Source organism: Stigmatopora nigra, chromosome 2, assembly GCF_051989575.1.
Source record: "Stigmatopora nigra isolate UIUO_SnigA chromosome 2, RoL_Snig_1.1, whole genome shotgun sequence".
NCBI lineage: Eukaryota > Metazoa > Chordata > Actinopteri > Syngnathiformes > Syngnathidae > Stigmatopora > Stigmatopora nigra.
The window spans coordinates 20,055,988-20,082,153 of NC_135509.1; the positions used below are offsets into that span (position 1 = coordinate 20,055,988).

At 40.5% G+C, this 26,166-nt stretch overlaps 2 long non-coding RNA genes across 2 annotated transcripts; one reads left to right on the forward strand and one right to left on the reverse strand.

The window, feature by feature from the left end:
- Nucleotides 1-7,855: 7,855 nt before the first annotated feature.
- On the reverse strand, nucleotides 7,856-25,225 carry LOC144182883 (uncharacterized). Its single transcript, XR_013324747.1, has 4 exons — nucleotides 25,167-25,225; nucleotides 24,910-24,990; nucleotides 8,124-8,210; nucleotides 7,856-7,876 (listed from the first exon to the last, which is right to left on the reverse strand). It is a non-coding gene; the product is annotated as an uncharacterized LOC144182883 (long non-coding RNA).
- On the forward strand, nucleotides 15,459-20,704 carry LOC144182872 (uncharacterized). The gene is made up of 2 exons (XR_013324746.1): nucleotides 15,459-15,574; nucleotides 20,100-20,704. It is a non-coding gene; the product is annotated as an uncharacterized LOC144182872 (long non-coding RNA).
- Nucleotides 25,226-26,166: the final 941 nt, after the last annotated feature.

Sequence of the window (26,166 nt, forward strand, 5' to 3'; positions counted from 1 at the left end):
ACGGCTGAACTCATCTGATCTCGGCACTTCAGCAGGTTTGGGCCTGATTAAAATTTGAATGGGAGAAAGCCTAGGAATATAATTTTGTTATATATTATGTATCTGATCTTTTTAAAATAGCACATTTTCAAGCACTTCATCTTACAGCAATGGCGGTCCGTGCATTTTCTCGTAGCGCCTTCAACTGGTAAAATCCACTTCCTATCAGCATTTAATGAGTAAATACAAATACTGAAGCTTTTCAGAAAATACAACCGGGCCGGGGGTGATTTTCCCGGGAAAAGACAGCGATGAACATCAATGGCGTACCGGCAAACATTGCCCGAAAATGGGGTAAAATCCAGCCGAAAACAGCATTTATTGATTAAATACAAATACTGGAGCTTTTTAGACATCAGAACCGGGCCCGAAGTATCCTTTTCCCGGGAAAAAGACAGTGATGAACGTCGATACGTCCATATATGTCCATACAAGAAACGGCAAAAATTGCACTAAAATGGGGTAAAATCCACTTCCTAGCAGCATTTATTTATTAAATACAAATACTGGAGCTTTTCAGACATTACAACTGGGCCAGAGGGTGATTTCCCCAGGAGAAGACAGCGATGGACGTCAATGATGAAACAGCAAAAATTGCACTAAATTGGCGGTGTGTCAGTGTCTTTGGTATAGGGCTCAATTGGCTTGGAATACCCTGGTGGGGTACCTGTGAAAATGGGTATACGACTACACACAACAACTTTCCTTCACGCCAGTCAGTTTCTTCTGGAACACCATGAAATTATACCACACATCTTCATAGTAGTTCTTTGGACTGTTGTTCTCATACCATTTCACCATTGTCTGTGACAGGAGTATGTCACCGTCTCATTTTCCAACTTGGGTCGCTCTGTGCGGGGCATTCAGACGCACCCAGGCTGGCGCTGACAGTACAGTCACTGAGATGTGGGTGGCAACAGCTTTAATTTTGGATTCTGCGTAGGGGTGCAAAGTCTATGGGAGGTCAAGGTTAAGTGAGGGGTGCTCGTGGCAGGTGAGCAGACGTCAGATGAGTTTTTCACGGACAGAGGTTTTGGCCCCGTCTGACTTCCAATCTACCCAGACTCACCTGTGTCTTGCACTACTTTGACCTGAGATTGGTGAATCCACATACACTTTTCAGCAATCTTTACTGCTGTGGGGGTGGTGAGTTGAACCACCAATGGGTCTTCGGAGCATGGAGATGACCAGGACTTATGACTCTGATCAGGATCTAGTCACTTGGCTTCACCACCTCCTGTAAGGGAGACAAAGGGGCTCACGGTAGCTTACATGTTCTTGGGACATTTTTTCTCTCCAAATTTACCTAACAATTTGGATCAATGCCATTCCTGCCTTGTGATTTTCATGTTTGATATCATTAATATTCTAAATGATTCTTAATACTTAAGTCTAATTCGCAACTCACCCTCATATTGCTAACGTACTCAAGGATAGCTAAAATCCACTGGCTGAATTCCTACTGAATTCCTATTGCATTCCTATTGACTTGTCTCACCCTTTTCGAGGAGATGGTGTTTACTTAAGATAACAGCCATTTTCTGTAGCTCACTGTTACAACAATTAAAATTTAGAGAAAATAACCTTCTACTAGGAATTTCCTAATGATAAATTTCAGTGTTTGATAAAGGACCCATAATTTGTTACCAATATGTCATAATATTGTCGACTCTCTCTGTCTAAATCGCTCTGTCTCTCATTTTGTTCTGCTTTGTCTCTACCGTGTAGTGGTTTAGAAGCATTTTGCAGTCTGTTGAGAGTGCGACCTGTTGGCGTCTCCCCTCAGGCTGATCCGGGTTGGGTGGCAGTACATGCTCTTTCTTCTGACCCCAGGTTGGGCGGCAGTACATGCTCTTTCTTCTGACCCCAGGTTGGGCGGCCATCTTTTCTTTGTTCTGCCTGAAATGCGCTCTGTTCTGCCTGCCTACCTTTTTTCCTGCTTTGTTTCCCCTTCTAACTTTCCATTTTCAATTTTCCCCATGAGTGCAGTGGTCAGTAAAATGTCAAAGCATACATTTCCTGTTGGCCAGGAGCTTTTCTTACTGCTTCCCGACGGTTCAACCTCCAAACTTAAAGACTATTTACTACTCATTCTTTTGTTATGAACGTTTTATCTAACGCCATACTTACGCTAGGTCTTATTCAAGAACGTCCTACGCTATATCTTACGCTATCTCTTTTCTAGGAACGTCCCATCTCAATTTATTATCTCTTTAATGCTTATTTTATTCCTCCCATGAGGATTACGCATGCTTTCACAGTTATTATTCTATTTGTCTTATATTGAGCTCTTTGTCATTCACTCTCGGCACGGTATCACTATACTTTTTTTGTAAGATAAGACAAAGTCTCTTTGCAATTGCTTGTTCATATTGTATTAGTTTTTGTGAGTATAACAGCATCGTAGTCATCCTTATGGCTGATATGTCAGCATAAACACCAAACTGTCTGAATGAATATTCAATCCTAGTCTTGTGATTGGGTTGACATGTCAGCACAAATACTCAACTGTCCGACACTGATCAATTACCTTTTGCCCTGCAAATGACTGAAACGTATCTGTCAAAGTGTTGGGTTTATTCTGTGTTACTATTATACATATGTGTTGTAATTCATTTCTTTGTTAAATCATTAAAAGTCTTTCTATTGTTCGGCTCGAGGTCATAAACTGCCACCTAGTCCACTCTCATATGGACTCCTTATCCAACGATTGTTGACGCTACATCTCACCCAGTATCGGGCTGTGAGGGTTGTTGATCGAGACGCAGCAAGGACTCGGGATATCTGCCATTTCCAGCAACGGAGCCCATAACAAAGAAGTTGTTTCTGCCACTTCCATAACACTCGTGACGCACTTCGGGCTTCTTTATGTAATTGTTATATGATTGTTAGGTCAAATGAAGGCGTGATTGTTTTTATCCCAAATGCCTTAAAGCCGTACGCAAAATACTGTTCGAGAGGATACTTTTGAAGATCTCCTCCCTTAAGGTTTTTATCTGTGATCCAATCTATTTAATTAAATGTCAATAATTAAATAAGATGTCTGCCTGCAGTTATTGATAATTACAAAGAAGAGTAATTATTAATGAACCTATCACAAAGTCCTAGTAACAATTGTCAGTTTTGCCTGCATTTAGGACACACTCACTGGTCATTCGACTAGAGTTGCAGGAACTTCGCGTTGAACAGGACCCCACTGTAGGAACCCTCACTGTCCGCTTTGCGGTCTGGTAATAAACCTATTTTCTATTTAAATTGATCTCACTCTTTCTTAACCTGCTCCTGAAGTTGTATTTTCAGACCTAACATTTTTCTCTATATTTTACCCAATTCTCGAAGACCCTAACCAACAGGGATGAAACGTTTGAGGAGACAGGTGTCAAGGCCGCTGTTGACATTCATTAATCGTTGAACATAAACAGATGGGTTTTAACTCCTTCTGCAGTCAGAAGGTGGAAAAGGCACGTCAAAGAAAAGTGGACGTGCACTCAGCCCATTGGCTTGTCTTATCTCCCCTCCTCTCCTGGAAGAGGAAGGGGAGGGGCGGACGGACAGAGCTCGTGCTGCGCGTGTTCCTGTCGTGTTATCTCCGTGCCAAATCCCGCCCGCACTTCCGCGTCGGAGGGTTTTATTGACAACAAGATCACGTGACACAAAAATAGGCGTTGATACAAAAATAGGTGTCAGTAAATGTCACAACATGTGAGATACACTTTTTAACGCAATAAAACAAAACGGCAACCACTCCAATATTGATTGGAAAGATTATTGCTCAGCGAGCAATGCCATAAACCATAGAGAACTCTTTAATATTGGTTTTATTGTCTCCATATAAAAAAGGTGAAATTGTTTCATTTGAGACTAAACCCTCTTCCAAAGGGTTAAAATAAACTACCAGAAAAAGAGAAACTATAATGGAATAGATGAGGGATGAAAACATCCACTGGCAAATCAGTAGAACATGCTGAACTGCTGAAACAATAACTTGACGCAGCACTACTTCCCAGCCACATAGCTGTATGCAAATGTAAAGCACATACTAAATGCAACGACATAATCAGTAGAGGAAATGCCAGAGCAGATGATACAGCTAAAGAAGCCTCACAAACACTCACTGCACAGTATACACAACAACAAAAATGAGTCAATCCCAAAAACAGTCTTAATTGATATGCCAAACATTGCATCACAAAAAGAAAAAGATGTAAGAATACATGAAGGCGCAGAACAGTCTCCAGATTAGCTCGGGGTTAACACCTGTTGGGATTATTCTGTATTACTATTATACATATATGTGTAGTAATTCATTTCTTTGTTAAATCATTCTTCCTATTGTTTGGCTCGAGGTCATAAACAGCCGCCTGGTCCATTCTCACGTGGACTTCTTATCCAAGGATTGTTTATGCTACATCTCACCCAGTATCGGGCTCTGAGGGCTGTTGATCGGGAGGCAGCAAGGAGTCGGGATATCTGCCACTTCCATAACACTCGTATAGTGTGCATACCTGGTGACGCACTTCAGGCTTTTTATGTAATTGTTATATGATTGTTAGGTCAAATAATTGTGTCATTGTTTTAATCCAAATGAGGGTTGGTTTTAGTTTCCTGTTCTGTTATTGTTATCATAGTTACACATGTTGTTTTTGAACCTTAAAATTGTTTTGATTCATGGCCTTAAAGCCGTACGCAAATTACGGTTCGAGGGGATACTGTTGAAGACAAGGGGCTTGCTGTATCTTCCCTTAAGGTCCTTATCCATGATGCAATCTATTTAATTAAATGTCAATAATTGAATAAGATGTCTGCCTGCAGTTATTGATAATTACATCAGAAGGGTAATTATTAATGAACCTATCAACACCTTTTGAGATAGTTCATAGAAGACCATCCCAACTTCCCTTATGGGAAGGTGAACCATGGAAAGAGACTAGGGGTGAGGGAGAGAACTAATAGTACAATAAAACTAAGGCTTAATAAAACCATGGAAAACGTATACGAGGATAGTATCTCCCAGCTCGGGGGGTTAACACCCTTTGAGATAGTTCATGGAAGAATATTCCAACTTCCCCTATGGGAAGGTGAACCATGGCAAGAGACTAAGGGTGAGGCAGGTCCACTCAGAGAGTGGATGGTAAAAATATTTAGAGGAAAACTTGTCCAAATTACATGTAAGCTGCCATTATCCTCCTTGTCTCCCTTACAGGAGGTGGTGATGCCAGGTGACCAGATCCCGATCCGAGCATTAAAAAGAAAGTCCTGGTCCTCTCCACGCTGGAAAGGCCCATTCGTGGTTCAACTCAACACCCCCATAGCAGTAAAGATTGCTGAAAGGTTGACGTGAATTCATCAATTCCAGGTCAAGGTAGTTTGAAACATACAGTTTACTTACACTTGTGAAGAACATAATGCCATGGCTCTTTTGAGTTTCCAGTTATTTCTAAAACTCAGATTTTTTTCCCTGTTAGAGTGATTGGAACAGATACTTCTTTGTCACAAAAAACGTTCATGAAGTTTGGTTCTTTTATGACTTTATTATGGGTGAACAGAAAAAAAGTGATTAAATCTGCTGGGTCACAAAATATAGATACAGCAGCGCTAATATTTAGTAACATATCCCTTGGAATTGTTCACTTCAATTAGACGTTTTTGGTAGCCATCCACAAGCTTCTGATAAGCTTCTGGTTGAATCTTTGACTACTCATCTTGACAGAATTGGTGCAGTTCAGTTACATTTGATGGCTTTCTGACATGGACTTGTTCCTTCAGCATTGGTCAGAAGTTCTCAATGGGGTTTATTCGAAAACCTTAATTATAGCCTGATTTAGCCATTTCATTACCAATTTTGATGTGTTTGGGGTGCTCGGACGTTTGGTCGCCGGCCTTTTGGTCGCCAGTGTCAGGAGCGGCTCGTTTGCCCCCCCTGGCTTAACTGCATTTTCAGTTCAGCTGTGTTCAATTACTTGATTTTGTTTCCAGAGTTGTTTAAGGACTATGGTTAGTGATAGTCGTGGTCGGATCGACTTTGTATCATGCTGCTCTAGTTGGCGGGTGTGCTGTAACATCCTCCCGGAGGAGGCAACGAGCACCACGCCGCAGGAAGAAGCGGAAGGAGGGCCTGGACACTCAAGCCCCTGACCAAGTTCCTCGCCCGACCTCGGCCGTCCAAGCTCCTCACGCGACCTCACCCGTCCAAGCTCCTCGCCCGTCCAAGCTCCTCGCCCAACTTCTCCCGTCCAAGCTCCTCGCCCGTCCAAGCTCTTCGCCCGACCTCGCTGTTCCCGTGCCGAAGCCACAAACCAGGCTTCTGGTGCCGGCCGGTCTGCTTAGCACCGTTCTGCCTAGCACCGTTCTGCCTTGGTGCTTCCTTATGTTCAACGATTAATGAATGTCAACAGCGGTCTTGACACCCGTATCCTCAAATGTTTCAACTGAAAGAACATTCTTTTAGTGCAAAAAGTGGATCCACATCATTTTTACCCTTAAATCCAACTCAAGTGCAGTTCAAATGCCAGACGGCCAATCAATTTAAAGTGGAACCTCTGGTTGAAATGTACTGTTGACAAGCGCAGTAAATGAATGGGCTCTTTAACTGCCAATCGCCCAATGAAAATGGATTGGACGCCTATTGCCCTCAATGGCAGAATTTATTTGGAATTTTGTCTATTCAATACTGGCAGATTCTTCAATGGACAGCACAACAAACTGACCTGGGGTGCTTCTACAACATGAAGGTCATGTGTTTATCACCCTTGGTTTGTTAATTTATTGTTGTTTGAATAGGACACTACGTTCATTGGAGAAAAGACGACATTAAACAACATTCATTAATCAGCATTACATAGGAAATAGACCGAATTATTGCTTCCCTATATCATTGTTTCACGGGTCAATCACCACCATGGACATACAAATTAATGAACAATACATGTAAATATGTAAGATTTGGTGATCTGGTGATGAATTGTCCGTCGACCAAATGTCCGTTCGACGAAACGTCTGGGAACAAAGTGTCCGTCGACCAAGTGTCACGGAAATGCACGGCTGGTCAATGGTATCGTGCATAGATAGTGAAAAAACTCACGTTCCCGTCCCTGCTCGCTTGGGGCACGGCCATGTTACCGTTGTGGTCTAAATCTAGTTAAACATGCTCTGACTAGCCAACACGGGTAGCCTTGATTTTGAATAACACAAAATCCCACTTTGATTTTTTTTTCATTTTATTACTTGTTCGAAAGTGAAAACTATTGGAGTAATATGAACCATTGAAAGAATTGAGATAATTTTGACATTAGAAGCAATAATACTGCAACAACATATTAAACTTCTGATAGGTAAATTGTATTTTCTGTAATTAAAAAGAATCAGGTTCTCATGAAGATAGATTCATTTCTTATTTCAAAATGAATAATTTGATATTTTGCATTTACAAAGACAGGCATATTAACTTCCTTATTATATTGACCCTAATAATATGATTCAGATTCATACAATATCTGGGAAATACCACGTGATAATTTTTCTTGAAATATTCCCTTCAAAGTACCATATTTGTACTCCCTATTATAACCATGAATACAGAGGTGAAAATGGGGAATCAGGGGTCCGGCTTATACTCGACAAATTGTAAAATTCAACAATTTTAAGGCAATTTTGAGTGTGCCGCTTTTACGCGTGGGTGGCTTATATGCGAGTAAATATGGTAAACATATGCGATAATGGAGGAATGTAAAAAAAATCCATGACAACACTGGTTAATATTTGCTGCATTTAAATTTGAGGTATGACAGAAAGTCAATGATGGGGTGGACAATGCCTTCCTCTCTTTTCCTTTGGCCACCTGTGAAAATGACAACAAATTACCACAATCCCAATTTTCATTGATAAGAAAAATGAAAGAAAAAATGACAAAAATGAAGTCAATATTTTTAAGTATATTGAGAGAATACAAACATCTAGGATTATGTCATAACAACAATAAAGCAATAAACATAAGTGCTGTGCATGTATAGAACTGGCAATATCATACCATGGAATCTACATTATGTACAGTGTAGATGATTCAAAATAAAAATGAAAAGACCAACCTGTTTGAATGTATTCCTCCAAGTCCATATCTCTCTTGCCAGCAAGACCATTTTTTTCACCCAGTGTTCTGTGTCCATCTATACCATCTAGACAAGAGTACAGGTATCTGTAGTTGTTAAAGTAAGACATCCAGCAAGCACAATAGACTGTACTTGAAAAGAGTAGCCTTTCAAGAATTGAACATTTTTAGTTTTCTTTGCTTTTACCTCATTTTCCTTATTCATATTGGTTTCATCGCTTCAGTAAGCTACTAGCAGTATTTATCATTGGAAAAGAAGATGGAACATTGTTCTGTCTCTTTTGGTGTAGACACAGAGTATGAGTCCATGAAACTAATAAGTGTGTCGGTGTCCTGTGCCAGCTCGGTACTTAATCCCCGAGTGTATGATTGTGTTGTGTGTGTGGTGATAGCCTAGGGAAAAACAAACAGAGGGGAAATAGAAAGAAAGAGGGGGATATTACTGCCCTGATTGCACACCTACCTAACTTCAAAATGGGTAGATCCCACAGTAAATTAGCTAATTATAATAGACCAGAACAAAAGCTTGTGTGTAAGGATTGAAAATGTGTTGAGAACCAGTCCGCCTCGAGAATTAAACCTCTACATTGATAGTCCTGTGTCTTCATTTTTTTCTTTCTTTTTTTCTGTCTCCCATTGTTCTCACAGCTGTAATCTAATGTGTATGTAATGTGTGATTTTTGTTGGAATCAAACAGGGCCGGGAGCCTTTCCCACTACTTTTATATATATAAAAAAAACGCATCCGTTAACAGTACTTATGAAACTTAAACAGAAAAAAAGGACTAAAGTATTAAAATACTCATCACTCATCCGGGATTTGTGGGTGCTTTCTTGGTTTTTATCTTGTTGTTCACACACATATGTAGAGCCAAATAGCACCAGAATCCTCTGTGCCATCTTCTGGATGTTTGGAAATGTGTCTGCATTTAATGAAGCATAAAACTCAGGGGCTTTCAGGGAGTTGAGACTTGTCACATTGGAGATCAATTAGTTCCAACTGCAACTCCTGTGGAGCCGTTTCCAGGTCTTGTGAGAAACGACATGACACCAGCTGTCAATTTTCCCAAAATCACAAAACCGACGGCAGAATTGCTCATGCAGGTCATCCAATGACTTCCTGTATTTTTCCACTTGCGGGGCCCTCTTTTAACGCAACCAGTGTGGGGAAATGAGCAAATGACTTGTCTGATAATTGCTTGAAAAAATAAAACCAGCTTGATTTTGAAGGCGGAAGGTTTGCTTGCATTTCACGCACAAACCGTTTTTTCTCTTGTAGCTTCACATTCAGCCTGTTCATGTGTGTCAGGATGTCCACAGTAAAAGTTAAATATTCAGACATGTGTCAGTATTCTCATGTAGCTAGGAGAATGAACACCCAATGATTTCTCCCACATATAAGACTACTTGAATCACCATTCTGGGTTTTACAAAATAAAATTTGTGTCCTATTTATAAAAAAAATAAACAGTATATAATCTGTAATGAAAACAGTAAAAGACAGGCCAGTTTTTTCCACTGATAATGTCTTTGCTTACTTAACCTATTTTGAACCTTACAGGGCAGGGTCTGAATCCGGAGCCGGTAAATGAGACTTGATGTACCCATATTCCAAGAGAAACTGCACCGCTGGTTCCACGTTGAGATACAAGCTTAATGCGTTCCGAGACCGAGCTCCTATGTCGATTTACTCGTATCTCAAATCGACGTTTCCCATAGAAACTAACTTAATGCAAATTAATTTGTTCCCACCCTCTGGAAAAAAACAACAACAAAAAACAGGATATTACAGTGAAAAACATTTTTTTTGGTTGTAATATACCATCTACTAACAGTGTAACAAATAACCAGTGGTCATGATGTTTAATACTAAAATGAGATAGTATTCAATGCAGAGTTCGGGAATGGGAGGGACAGAGTAAGAGAAAGAGGGCGAGAGACTTGATGGATGCGCTCGCAACATAACATAAACTTTAAATTTAACTTAAATGAACTTAGATTCCTTTACACACTTAAAAAAGTTATTCTTACGTTACACAAAATTTAAACTTTCTTGTGCAATAGCAAAGGGAAAAAGGTTTAATGTATTCCACCAAGGCTTTCGAGGCAAACTACCTGATTCTCCATATGTATTGGTGAGCCAGCTCTCTCACACATACACTACTCTGATGCTTTTCGGTTATTTTGTGCTTAATATTGATTATCATCATAAGACTTTTCTTTGCACTACCCTTCATTGCACTGGCTTGCAGTGGACCCTCTCTGTCTCACTTAATTCTGCACTGACTAAAGCAAAAAAACATGGAAAAATGCAACACTCTGTCGAGTGCTCGTAGAGATCTTTGCACAAGGGAAATGCGGCAGAAAAGACAGGGCCCTGAAATCATAAGCAGCCTCTCGCAGCTCGGCCACCTGGCTGTTTCGAACGATTGTATATCAAAATTGGTCTCATATCTCACGGGAAATCTTGGCTCAGAATAATATTACTCGTATCTCAAATTCCTCGTATATTGGGGTACTCCTTTGTTAAAGTATTACTGTATAACTGCTGTCAAAAAGAAACAGGGCTATGTGCCTTGGTTTCATTGCTCTCACCAGTACGTATCTGTTTTTACATCTACGGTCGAGGAGTTACAATTGGCGGCTCAGAATTTTGGTGCAGCCCCTGGCCTATCTCGGCGACGTTTAGCCTCATCGAAGGATGTTGATCCGACTTACATTGATGCATTTTGCATCCCCAGAGACATACTAGATGGGTATGGGTTGGCTAAATAAATTGAAGCAGGTTGTGATTTTTCTTTGGGTTACTCCAAATAAAATATGGATAGGATGTACACCATCCATTACAAAGTCCAAACACTTGTAAATTATACTGAGCAGGGATTTGTAGCAATGAAGGAACAGCTGGCAGCCACCAGTCTCATGGCTCTCCAGGACTGCAGAGCGGTTGATATGCTTCTGGTGGAGAAGGGTGTGTGTGTGCAATATTGGAAGATCAATGTTGCACATTTATTCCCAACGACACGTCACCCAATGAGTCCCTCAGCCTTTGAAGGCCTGCAGACTCTGAGCCAGAAAGGAAAAGGCATTCTGGAGTGAAAGTGTCCACCTGAGCAGACAGGCGGGATAAGACCTTCTAAAGAATTGGATTGGATTGCATAACTTTATTGATTCCGTATTCAGGAAATTTAATTGTGACAATAGCAAGAGGGTGATTAGACAGAACAACAAAGCAAAAACACAAAGTACAGAGCAAATCAAAGTAAATGGGATCATTAAGAATCACCAAATCAAATCATTAAGACAGAAATGCCTTAACAAATTACAAATTGCAAGATTTGTATGCACTTATTAGACAGTCTACAGGTAAGAGCATTGATGCTTATTGATTGACTACGACCAATAAAAAGTGAATTGGATGGGAGTGAATTTGTTCTTCCTTTTCACACGTGACCTACAAGTATATATATATATATATATATATATATATATATATATATATATATATATATATATATATATATATATATATATATATATATATATATATATATATATATATATATATATATATATATATATATATATATATATATATATATATATATATATATATATATATATATATATATATATATATATATATATTTAACGTATTTTCACGACTATAAGGCGCACCGCATTATAAGGTGCACTGTATTATGATGTACAGTGATGTTAAAAATGTAGGTTGGTATAAAATTGAGCTTTTTGCAAAAATAATCATTTCCATTACAATCATCTAACTGGAACTGAGATTTTTCAAATATCTATTTTAGAGCTGCAAAACGTATATGAGTCTTCATAGTCAAACAATATTTTAATTTGCCGATTCATGCTCAGTACTTACGGGGACCTAATAGGTATCCAGCACTATTGAGGGTCCAACCTCTTCTCTCCTTTGCCTGCAGGGTGATGTAGAACAAGAGCACACGGGATCTCAGGCTTAGTGCTCAGTATTTAAGCATATTGAAGTTTTTTAATTGTTAGCACACTCACTGCGTTTCCATTGACAGTTAAGTGTCTACATACCTAGATATAACAATTTCTGGCTCGCTGAGGTGATCTGCTGTCAAACTGTCCTTGGGCAAGACACCCAAACCCAAGTTGCTCCCAAATTGGCATTGTAATAAAAAAAACATGTTCTATTTGTCTTGGTTAAAGAAAGAACTTCTAAGGAAAAAGAAGGGGTCAACAACAATATTCCCTCTAAGCTGTGCACATTTGCAATTGTGCACCTCTCTCCTATTGTCCGCGGACAGCAATCAGCATGTAAAATAAAATTCAAAGTGAATTGTAAAAAACGACAAGAAATACTAATTACAGATATAGCTCTGACTATGACCGTGTCCAGCCAATAATATGATGCGGTTCAGATCGTGTGTGTTGACTTCCACAGTATAGGTTAATGCTAACAACTTTCATTGGCTAAGTTAATTATGCGTTTTGCGCCTATGCATTTGTTTTGTAGGTAAGCTTATAGCTAACGATTCCGTGGTGTTGCGCCCAACCAGTTATCATGGCGAAACAGCCGGGCCACTCATAAAATCTGTCATAGTATATGTGCAAATAAAAGAAGGGCGGTGAATTTGGGTGAGAACTGTCTAAAACTGTTCTATGTGTGTGTGTGCATGTGTGTGTGTGTGTGTGTGCATGTGTGTGTGTGCATGTGTCTGTGCGTGTGCGTGTGTGTTTGTGCGATCACGTGTGTGCATGCGCGCACGTGTGTGTCTAGCATTTGTTATCGTTTGTCTTCAGCCGAGTCAAGGGACCAAAGATGGAAATTTGGCCTCGGCTACAATCTTACATATTTACATATATGGTCATTAACATGAATATAAATATTTTCATTAAAATGTGTAGTCCCTTAATAAATAAATCAAATCAAAATAAAAAGAAAGTTTTCCTCTGCAATACAGATTCAGCAGAAGAGTCGTTTGAATGAGAAGTGGGAAGGCCCGATGTGAAAAATAAGGTAAAAGTCAGATTTGTGCATATTCTAGTGTCATTTATTAAGATTTTTTATTCATAGATATTAATCATTACATTTTATTATGACTAGATTGTGTATGGGTAATAGACATGCACCTGCTTATGGCAGGTGTGATACTGGTGTGTGCCCACAGCGAGCATTTATGATGTTGCTCACACTGGAACTCTGGGTGCGCGGGGAAGTTGTCTGTATGCCCAGACATATGAACAATTAACCACTGTTTAATTGTCAGTGAACAATGTTTTGCTAAAAATCAGCGCATTTACTGGTCCCATAGGCACGACTCGATTGAAAATGTACTTCCACACAAAATTCTCCATTTAAGAGCAGAAGGGCATGCCTGTAAACTGTCCAAAAGACAACCCAGAACAGAGCTGGCCCTCTGGACCAGCTTATTCAGCCTGTTCCTGTACTTCTCCGTGCTCCCACATCCCCAACAGACCACTGCATAAAACACTGTAAATGCCACCACAGTACCGTAAAAGGTCCTCAGCAGTGTCCTGCACATTCCAAAGGACCGTAGTCTCCTCAGTAGATAGAGGCGGCTCTGGCCCCTTTTATACAGAGTATCTATGTTTGTGGACCAGTCTAGTTGGTTGATAAGGTGAACACCCAGGTACATAAAATTCTCCACAATTTCAATGTCTGTACCCTGGATGTGCACCTGAGTAGTCTGTTGAGGATTCCTCCGAAAATCGATTACGATTTCCTTTATCTCACTGGTATTGATGTTGAGGTGGTTTCGCCTACACCAGTCAACAAAGGCTGTGATGACTCCCCTGTATTCTAGGTCGTTCCCGTCCATCACTCGTCCAACAATAGCAGTGTCGCCAGAGAACTTCTGGAGGTGGCTGGTGTCTGTATTATGTTTGAAGTCTGATATGTAGAGGGAGAACAGGAGTGGGGAGAGCATTGTGCCTTGCGGGGGAAGCTACCACATCACATGTACAGTCTTGAAGTCTCACATATTGTGGCCTGTCAGTGAGGAAGTTGATGATCCATAAGGCTAGGTGGTTCCCTATTCCAGCCTCTTCCAGTTTTCCTCCCATTAGGACTGGCTGAATGGTGCTGAACGCAGAGGAGAGGTCAAAAAACATCATTCTAGCCATGCTTCCCGTGTTCTCCTGGTGTGAAAGAGACCTGTGCATCAGGTATTTGGTAGGTAGCATCTTCCACACCAATGCATGGACGATAGGCAAAATGCAGGGGGTCCAGCTCTGCATTCATCAAAGGGTGATTGAGAATCAAAATTTCAGGCTAGTGTGTTGTGTATGTGTACATATACCTACTTTAAGGTTGTTTTACCAGTGCTGTGTGTCAGTAACGGTCACCAGAAGGATTATTGTAATTGAGTGACAAATGGATCACAAAACAGATTCACTGAACACTGCTCACCGTCAGATGTAAACAACATGAAGACTATATAGGTCAACTAACACAGAATCCGTCAGGCAAAGAGTAACATCCTCTGGATGCATGTTTAATAATGGGTAATTTGGGAGAAAATAGACATGGTTCAAATGAATTAGTCAAGAGCCAGTCCAAGGATAATCATTTTACTTGCTTATTATTAATGCCAGAAGACATACTAAAAGAAAGACTAGGGGGCTTAGAGAACAATACCTGAAAATGCCAAGCAACACACTTACTTCTATTGATGTGTGCCAATATGAACAATATTTTCATTTCAAATAATTTCCCATTATTTTAGGAAATATATATTCAAAATGATTTGCTGAGAACCTTAATTCAAAGATGAATCTCAATGTGTTCTATACTGGTGTAAATTACAGCACCTACTGTTACAACTACAGATTTTTCTTCTGTGATTATAGTACTTACTGTTATAACTACTTTTTTTAGCCGTGAATAAATGCCCTTGTTTTTCTAAATGAATGTTGTTATCTGTAACTTGTTATTCTAAATGAATTTTGTTTTCTGTAACGGGCCGTATATGGCCCGCAGGCCGGGCCATATATGGTCCGTGGGCTAAGGTTGAAAAGCTTGTACACACACGACCGGGGATGGGGCGAGCGCGTCGGCACAACGTTCTTCGGCTGGCTATCCGGTCGGCTAACTCACGCAGACGTCAGTCGGCTAAACGTCTTTAGGCAAGTAGACTGTGTGCCGATCAGATGGACCGGGTTGTGGTCTGAGCTGCCCAGTGGGGTCAGGGGGACTGAGCTGTATGCTTCCTTTGTGATGGCATACAGCAGGCCCAGAAATTGTTGTTCCTTGGTGTGACACTTCATATACTGAGTGAAGATGGGGAGAGTAGAAGCCAAGGAAGCATGGTTAAAATCACCCAAGATAAGAAGGAAGACTGGGGGTGTGACATCAGCAGCAGCGACAGAGTACCGTGAAGCAGCTAGCGAGCGACTGCCGCATCGGCGGAAGGAGGTACATACGCAGTTATTTCGATAACATGCAAGAACTCCTGGGGGATGTAAAACTGCCTTATGCTTACAGATACTAGCTAGATATCTCTAGTGCACAGTTGCTCCTTCACTGTAATATGCCCAGGACAAAATTAATAAAAACAGCTAGTCCCCCACCCTTCTTCCTACCGCTATCCTGAGCATTTTTGTCCGCCCTCATGAGCTGAAAACCATCCAAGGCGACAAGAGAGTCTGGTGTTAGTTCATTCAGCCAGGTCTCCGTGACGCACAAAATACAGATTTTACAATATTGTCATTGCAGTTTGGTAAGTGCCGTTAGCTCTCCCATCTTATTGGGGAGAGCTCTTACGTTCCCCATAATAGTAGAAGGAATGCCGGGTCTGAAGCGTCTTTCCTGATATTTTCGTCCAGATCTGCAACCTCTTCTTTTCCTCTTTAACTCCGCGGGGAGATCCAGGGGCCTCCAGGTGTTATGTAGCGCTAACAGCTGATCCTTCTTGTAAAACAGCGTAGCTAAGGCTGAATGGGTAAAAAATGTAATGACCAGAATTTGCAGATACAAACTAAGCTAATAGATCAAAAACTGCCTTTCGCACAACTTGAGTCTTGAAGTAGTCTTGAAAGTAAAGTTGTAAAACATTAAAGTATGGATTATGAAATATAAAGTAAAGTAACAAGCAATGTTTCTCTAAGCTGCGCGTGTGCGCAATTGTGCACTACTCTCATCTTCTCCGCGCAGCAGCAATCATATGGAGCGCACTAAATAAAATCCAAACATTATATTTTTTTCCCCTTTCCCCATGATGGCGTCGTTCATGCGGCAGCCAGTAGCAGTAGCTAAGTCCATTCTTGTTTTTTGTGTTTTACAGCCCTTCTGTCTTTTTTTTAATTTACATTTTGATATTTTGACCACATTCTTAATACATTCCTTTTTACTTTACTGTATGAATAGAAGAACAAGCGGTGAAATTGGGTGAGAACTGTCTAAATCTGCTGTGTGTTGTTGAGTGCATGTGTGCGTGCGTCTCTAGTATGTGTGATCGTTTGTCAAATACACAATGGACTATAAATGGAAATTAGCTTTTTTTATATAAAAAAATTAGTTCATTAACATGAATATAAATATGTTCAATAATATGTGCTATCTCTTATTAAATAAATCAAAAGATAAATCATGGAAAAATATTGCATATAAATGGAAACTTGAATATCTAGAGTGACACATTCAGCAAAAAAGTCGTTTGAATGAAAATGAGAAGTTAGATGGACATATGTGAAAAATAAGGTAAAATTAAAGTTGGATTTGTGCATATTCTAATGCCATTTATGAAGATGTTTTATTTATAGATATCTTTTCATTTATTTTCTGAACCGCTTTATCCACTTTATCACTCGTGGGGGGTGCTGGAGCCTATCCCTGCTGACTTTGGGCCAGGGGCGGGGGTCACCCTGTACCAGCCGATCGCAGGGCACAAGGAGACGGATAGCCATGCACACTCAGACCCATACCTAGGGGCAATTTTAGTGTACAATCAGCCTACAATTAATATTTTTGGGATGTGGGAGGAAAATGGGGTACTCAGAAAAAACTCACGCAGGCCCAGGGAGAATATGCAAATTCAACACAGATGGACAAACCTGGATTTGAACCCAGCACCCCAGTGCTGTGAGGCCAACGCGCAAACCACTCATCTGCTGGGCCGCCCATTCATAGATATTAATCATTACATTTTATTATTACTCAATCATTTATGTGTAGTAGACACGCACCTGCTTATGGCAGGTGTGATACTGGTGTGTGCCCACAGCGAGCAATGATGATGTTGCACACTGCTACTCAGTGTGCTCATGGAGGTTGTCTTTCTGCCCAGACAAACAAAAAATTAGAGGGAACATTGGTGAAGTAAAATCTGTTGCTTAACGTTAGCTTCATTCTGACACTTACAATTGTGGTCAAAGGTTTACATACACTTGTGAAGAACAATTTCATGGCTCTCTTGAGTTTCCGATTATTTTCTACAACTCTGATTTTTCTCTGATAGAGTGATTGGAACAGATACTTCTTTGTCATGAAAACATTCATGAAGTTTTGTTATTTTATGACTTTATTATGGGTGAACAAAAAGTGAACAAATCTGCTCAATCAAAAATATACATACAGCAGTGCTTATATTTGCTAGCATGTCCTTTGGCCATTTTCACTTCAATTAGGCGCTTTTGGTAGCCATCGGCAAGCTTGTGGCAAGCTTCTGGTTGAATATTTGACCACTCCTCTTGACATAATTGGAGCAGTTCAGTTAAATTTGATGGCTTTCTGACCTGGACTTGTTTCTTCAGCATTGTCCAGAAATTTTATTAGAAAACTTTAATTTTAGCCTGATTTAGCCATTCCATTACCACTTTTGATGTGTGTTTGGGATCAATGTCCCGTTGAAACACCCAACTGCGCCCAAGACCCAATCTTCGGGCTGATGACTTTAAGAGGTTATCTTGAAAAACTTGAAGGTAATCCTCCTCCTTCATTATCCCATCTAGGCCTCAGCTTTTTTCCTCCAAACATATGGCTGGACATTGTGGCCAAACAACTTGATTTTTGTTTTGTCTGACCAAAGAACTTTCCTCCAGACGGTCTTATCTTTGTCCATGTGATCAGCAGCAATCTTCAGTCGAACCTTAAGGTGGCGCTTTGTGGAGCAAGGCTTTTTTCGTGCACGGCAGCCTATCAGTCCATGGAGATGCAAAACACGCTTGACTGTGGACACTGACACCTGTGTTCCAGCAGCTTCTATTTCTTGGCAGATCTGCTTTTTGGTGATTGTCGGTTGAATCTTCACCCTCTTGAACAATTTTCTCTCAGCAGCAGGTGATAGCTTGCGTTTTCTCACTGATCGTGGCAGTGACAAAACTGTGCCAAGCACTTTATACTTATAAACATTTGTTTGCACTATTTCTCTTCGGACCTGCAGCTGCTTTGAAATGGCTCCAAGTGACTTTCCTGACTTGTTCAAGTCAAAGATTAGCTCTTTCAGACCCATGCTGAGCTCCTTTGACTTCCTATTGTAGCGTTTATGGGCATTTGCATCCAAACTTGCATCCAAAGTTGGTGACTTCTCTGAGGCCATTTTAATAGGGCTCCTATTTAAATGCCCTCAGAGAAGTCACCAACTGTAGTCACTCTTAATCACTATGAAACTCATTTCGCTGATGCAACTTTATAAGTCACCAAAATTGCTAATTTGTGTTGCTGTATATATATTTTGGACTCAGCAGATTTGATCACTTTTTCTGTTAACCCATAATAAAGTCATAAAAGAACCAAACTTCATGAATGCTTTTGTTACAAAGTATCTGTTCCAATAACTTTATCAGAGAAAAATCTCAGTTTTAGAAATACAGTAGTACCTCGACATACGACCGTAATCCGTTCCGAGACTGAGATCGTATGTCCAGGTTTTCGTAACTCGAGCGAATGTTTCCCATTGAAATGAATTGAAATTTTTTTTTTTCCAACCCTCTGAAAAAAACACCCAAAACAGGATATGGGATTGGAAAAAATGTTTTATTTCCTCTAATTTGCCATATATTGTCAAAGTAATAAACAACAATTGGTTTAGTATTAATAAAATGTGTTCAATAGAAGTAAAATTAGACGCATTTCACGGAGGGTAGAGACAGGGGCCTACAGCGGAGGGGTGTTCGGGGGGACTTTATTTACAGCACGCGTAAACGAACAAACTCATTTATATTCACTTGGATAAATATATACAGACATTTAACATTTAATGTAAGTTCACATAACTGAATTCTAATTTTGTTTCTTTTTTACCTTAGTTCTATAGGTCGACCCCACCCAGACGTTTTGCCGGAGTCTTCAAAACGAACACATCAACAGTTGTTTGTTTTACCTTAGTTCTACGGGTTGACCCCACCTGGGCGTTTTGCCGGAGTCTTCAAAACGAATGCATCAAGAGATGTTTGTTTTTGCCTCCCCTTCAAAATATTTCAATAATGACGCACAAATGTCACAATACGCGTAATCCAAGATTTAGAATTAGCGCGCCCCATAACTTGTAGGTTTTGTTTCTTGATGTTGTGCCTCTTGAAAGCAAGTGGCTTCTCCGCATAGTACACCAGTAGCGGCTTAGTTATACAGTCACCGCTGGCATTGGCACACAAAGCTAGAATTAAGTGGTCCTTCGTAGGTTTATGCCCCGGTAATGCCTTGTCTTCTGCCACGATGAATGTCCGCCTGGGTATCTTTTTCCAAAAAGACCAGTTTCGTCGCAGTTGAACACTTGCTGGGGGATGTGTCAGGCCCCATACTAGTCTGGTGGCTTGTTGCGCCTGTCACCCTATCACAGGTCCAGCCCCTAATGACTCGAGTGATGCCTGGTGTGGGTCATTAGCCAGCAAAGCCACCAGGAACTTGACCATGCTGCTGGATCGTCACAACAGTTTACTGTTAATTACCTTGTCACGTTTTTCCGTGCCTATCTCATTGATATACGACCACTTGTTTGCCCCAGGGTTTCCCACCACGCTCTGCCCCATTACCACGGATAACGGATCACGGACTACGACCACGGATCTTGGACCAAAGACTGCGACCTTGCTTCCTACGAGGTACCTTCCACACGGACTTCACGGCAAATGACCTTCCTGCTACGGCCAACGACCCATCACCCCTATCCCCTCGTGTGCCCGCCAGCCTCGCGTACGAGCCTAATAAAGATTTGAAAGAACCTAACTCGCAGCCTCGCCTGCTTTGGGGTCCGCCACCCACGATCGTAACAGGATGTAACTTTCCTGGACGATTATCGAGGCAAATGTCTTGATAAATTCCACCGCGGCTTTCGAAATGGAACTTCCTGCTTCCCCACGTCTGATTACCGAGTGTATTTTGATCGCATCTCAGGCAAATTATTCAATCGAAATTTTCGTTGTATAACGAGTATTTCGTACCGCGAGGTGATCGTAGGTCGAGGTACTCTGTAACTGGAAACTCAAGAGAGCCATGACATTATGTTCTTCACAAGTGTATGTAAATCTTTGACCACAACTGTATGCTCGTGCATGAATAAAAAAGAATTCCATGTTTATTATTCATTTTAATACATTACTAAATACTTTACTCACCATTTTCTCTCATTTTTCTCTTGATCTTTCTTTAAAAAATTCGAACACTGATAATCTTTAAAGGGTTTGAGTTTTTTTTGGACTGTGGAACAACTTATAGAATTGACATAAAATACTTCTCTATTTACGAGAAATCGAATTTCTGAAACAAGTTCTGGAACCAATTAACTTAGTATGTAGAGGTACCACAGTATTTAAAACTCATTTATTCATCATCCATACCGCACATCCTAGCAGGTTTTGTTGGAGCCTATCCCAGCTGACTTCAGGCGAAAAGCCGAGTGCACCCTTGAGTGGTTGCCAGTCAGCCGTAGGGCACACAGAGTGACAAATGACCATTTGTACTCAAAATCACACCGCCACCGAATCGAAAAACAGACTGCCCACACCAAAGTCAGGCAGAAGAACCACTGCACAATCGTGGCTTAAAAACTCAAAATGCGTAATCATTCCTGCCTATAATAAAATAAAAAGTGATTAATCACAAGTTGACTAAGAAAACATGCAGACAGTATGTCATTATAGGAATATTTATAAGCCGCCCGCGCATATAAGCCTCACCCTTAAAATTACCTTCGCATATGATTAGAGTCAATATCATAAGGAAGTTGATATTCCGGCCCTTGTAAATGCAAAATATGAAATTGTTCAATTTGAAAAAATAAATAAGTCTATCTTGATGAGAACTTGATTCTTTCTAATGCGAAAAATTTTCTTACCAGAAGTTTAAGACGTATCAGCCACATTGCTTCCTAATGTAAAAACAGCTAAATTCTTTCGTTGGTTAATAATACTGCAATAGTTTGTCACTTTTGAACAAAAAAAAAATAATTGTGGATTTTTTTCAAATTTCAAAATCAAAGCTACTCGCATATGGACAGTCAAAGCATGTTTAACTCAGTAAGACGGTAGCACCCTAGGTAAGATGGCCGAGCCCCGAGCGAGCAGTGATGGGCACTCGTGAGTTTTTTTTCTTGAATTTCATTCATAGACGCAAAATACATTTTGTTTAGGTTTTTATCTGTTTATCTTTTCTCTTTTTGAAATATATTACTGTATCAGCTGCATTCCAGTTTCGTGCGTGTCGACTTTTTATGTGCATATAAGTCGTACCCTCGATTCAGTCATCATTTTTTTGTATCCCAAAAGCGGCTTATATGTGATTAAATGTGGTATTAATCATGCACATAGGATTCAGCTAATCAAACCAGTTTTATTATGACAGGTAGACAACCCAAGGAAATGTGCAGTTTCTAAATTTTATTTACCAAGGCAGAAAAAGTTACAAACTTGTCTGGCCATTTGTGAAAAAGTAATTGCCCCCCTTTGTTAAATCATAAAATGACTGTGACTAGTCACAATTGTAGGAAAGCTGAGTTCAATTTCATTGTCCATACACACACAGCTGATTACTACCACATATGTTGATTCAAGAAAACAATCAAATAGAATGTGTCGGACAAAATAAAGTAGACTACAAGATCAGAGCATCATCCCACAATCCAAAAAAAACCAATTAGAAATGCAAAAAAAGTGATGGACATTTATCGGTGTTAAAAAGGTTACAAAGCCATTTCCTGGGCTTTGGGGCTCCAGCGAACCACTGTCAGAGCCATTATTCACAAATAGAGAGAACTGGAAAAAGTGGCAAACTTTCCCTGGCGTTGTTGGCCAGCTAAAATTACTCCAAGTGTACGACGACTCATCTAGGTATCCCAACCCTCCATTAACCACAATAATCGAGGTATTACTGTATGTATGTATGTCTGTAGGGCGCGTCGGCCTCACAGTGGGGGACCTGGGTTAACGTCCAGGTCGGTCCCCCTATGTGGAATTTGCATGCTCTCCCCAGTCCTGCGTGGGTTTTCTAAGGGTATTCTGGTTTCCTCCCGCAAACACATGCATGGTAGACTGTTTGAACACTCTAAATCAGGGGTCTCAAACTCAATTGACCTGGGGGCCGCTAGTGGCAGAGTCTGGGTGAGACTGGGCCGCATCAGGATTTCCACAAGAAAAGCGCTGATAAAACATTCCAACGTTATCAAATATCTTTATTTTTTAATGAAAAATAATGAATTAAACAAATTAACTTAAAGATGAATAAAAAATAAAACAATCAGTAATAAGAAAAATAATAATAATGAGCATACAGTAGATATACAGTGGCTGGCTAAGTAGAGAAAACTAATTATTTTTATTCAAAAGTTTCAAAAGTCTGTATTTACAGCTCTTTAAATTTTAACTTTCTTAACTTGAATGGAACATTGAACATCAAATATTCTGGACACAGCTTCTCTTACTTCTTGCTGCTAGAGACCTGGCAGCGCTTCTTCTCACATAGCTGAGCCACATTTGGCTTGAGGGAGGAAGCAGTGAAGACCCTCAATAGAACTTGAAGATGCTCATCTGGTCTGGACCTATACTTGGACTTATTGAAGTTCATGGTGGAGAAGAGCTTCTCACACAAATATGTGCTCCCAAAAAGGCACATGGCCCATTCTTCCTCCCAATCATTGTTGGGGCTCCATCAGTTGTTATTCCAACAAAGCTCTTCCATGGCAAACCGGCATTCTCAATGGCATCACACAGCTGGTGAAATAATTCTTTAGCGGTGGTCTGCCCATGCATTGGAATTACTGTGAGCAACTCCTCCACCACTTACAAATTGTCATCAACACCACGGACATATATTGCGAGCTAGGCAGTGTCTGTGATGTCTGTGGTCTCATCAAGAGTCACCTAATATACACTGAAACATTGTGCTTTCTCATACAGTTGATCATAAATGTCACTTGACAGGTCAGAAATGCACTCTACCACGGTGTTGGCAGAAAGGCTAGTGTGGTTGAACCGACTTTTCTTTTCTGGACAGACAATATGTGCAGCCTGTAATATGCACTTTTTGATAAATTCACCTTCTGTGAATGGCTTTCCTGCCTTGGCAATCAGCTCACAAACGGCGTAGCTAGCTTTGACTGCTGCATTACTTTCTTTTGTAGCCTTCTTGAAGAAATCCTGTTGCCTCAGAAGACGTGTTTTAAGACTGTCAACCTGGTTGGCTCTCTCATCTCCCTGGTATTTTCGTACTCCTCAGCATGTCTCGTAGTGTAATGACGTTTCAAATTGTATTCCATGTGCACCGCTACTTTTTCAGTGCAAATGAGAAACGTTGGTGTGCCCCGGTGCTCAACAAAGAAATATTGCACTCCCCACTTTTCTTGAAACTGTCCGTGTTCATCACTGACCCTTCTCTTCACGGCAGGATTTGAAACAGACATCTCTGGGGCTGTAATATGTGTTTACACTTGGAATCAGTCTCGGATTGATTTTATAACTTTCAGTCGCGCGGGTCTGTGGCACATGCGCACTTTCGCTCCGCGATCGTATTGGATTACGGCAGCTCTCTGAGCCGAGCGGAGTGATCGGCTTCACGGCTTCCCCTCCGCCCAGCTGATTGGAGGAATGAATGAGTGAGTGAGCGAGGCACTGGACAGCCCAGCCAATGTCCTGCTCTCTGGAGCCGTATACCTCACCGTGATGTGTTCATCCAGCTCTGAACACAACAAGTGTCATTTATATCAATCTTGCGGGCCGCACGTACATTAATCTTTCATATTAACATGCGGGCCGCAAATTATCGTCCCCGGGGCCGCAGTTGGCCCGCGGCCCACGAGTTTGAGACCCCTGTTCTAAATTGTCCCCAAGTATGACTGTGTGCGAATGCGTATAAGTCTCCTTGTGCCCTGTGATTGGCTGGCTACCGATTCATCTCCCGGCTGATGCCTGTAGTTCTCTGGGAAAGGCTCCGGCACCTCTTACAACCCTTGCGGGGGAAAAGCGGTTTGGAAAATCAATGTGTCTACATTTGATGTAATATTGTAGGATCATTTTGTTCTATATTGTTGCAACACATTCATGTACTAATACAGCCATACATACTATCTATAACTGGTATGAGACAGATTTAATTTGATATAATTTTCTTTTCAATTATAGAAGCTGCTAGTGTTCAAATACAAATATGTACAAGCACCAAACATACATTTTTAGATTCATTTCTAGAAACCACTCACTAGTATATTCTTCATTTTTTGGTTTCTCAGCTTTACTTTATAAATTGAAGCAGATAGACACTTTGCATAAATTATGCTAATTTCAAAATTCAACACGTTAAATGACACTAATTAAAAAAGATCTTACCGTATTAATCAACTCCATGGTGTCAGAGAACATTGGGCAAAAGATGAGAGACACAAGCACAATCCCAAACCAAATCTTCATCTTAAAAGGAAGAAACAACAAGTTAATTAATAAGCAAGATACACAAGAAAATACATGTTTAAAATGTTGCCAGATTAATTCCAACCAGGTAAACTTTCTAAAGTTCGGTTTATACCCATGCCTACTGATAATACTTTCAGAATGAAAACTACAGTTCCTTGAAAGCAGCAGATTACCTTTGATATGATGGAACTACACTTTCCTCCTCCCTAAAAGCAGCAGCTGAAGAATTTGCTCTATGTGTGACCACTTCACAGTTCAACTGAAATGGCTCCTTAATGCACCTTTTATTTGTACTCCAGTGCACCCTGCTTCAGTCCACCTGCATGCGTCACAGCCCTCTCCCTTCAGACAAGAGAAAGCATAACGAAATTCAATTACATCATGTAATGCCCTGGTAAGATTTATCTCCCCAGAGACATTCAATTGAATTTAAAAAGTAGGGAAGACGTTTTCATTCTATCTGCACATGTTTAAGTATGTGTAGAAAATTACTATTGAAAATTTGCTCTCTGCTTTTAGGAAATTTTCTTAAAATTAACTGTATTGTTAGTGCAGCTTAAAAATAGTGCACATAATGATTGAAGAGAAAAACATTAAACTTATCCTTCCTCCAACAAATAATCCACCTTTTCAAGTTGGGATTTTAAAAGGACTGTACAGTAGAAGTCAGGTTTTAAATGCTTTTGGTGTTTCTGCTGACGAATCTCAAACTACAGCTCCTTCATATGGCAAATGCGTTTTTCATAAAAAATAGAAGATGAATGATACATTAATTAGACATCTACACAACTCATCCACAATTCCAACTAGGTTTCGTAGATGTGGTCTGAATTTCTTCAATAGTAGAGGGGTCTCCAATTCCTTTCCTAGAGGACCCCTATCCAGTCTATTTCCCACATCTCCCTACTCTACAACATTTGAATCAAATGATCAACTAATCAGCAAGCTGTCGAAGGCCGAATAGTTTTTTGGCTGTAGTAACTAGCTCACAGCCCTGGCAGAACTGTAGCCCAGTGTAATTATTCCACTCTTATCTGGTCCTGCACAAGACACTCCTGATTGTTGGGCTTCCCAACCATGCTGCCTCGGTGGCATCAGCCCGGAAATACCGCACATCCTCTTAAGGTTTGCGGGGGTTGCTGGAGCCTATCCGAGCTGACTTTGGGTGAAAGG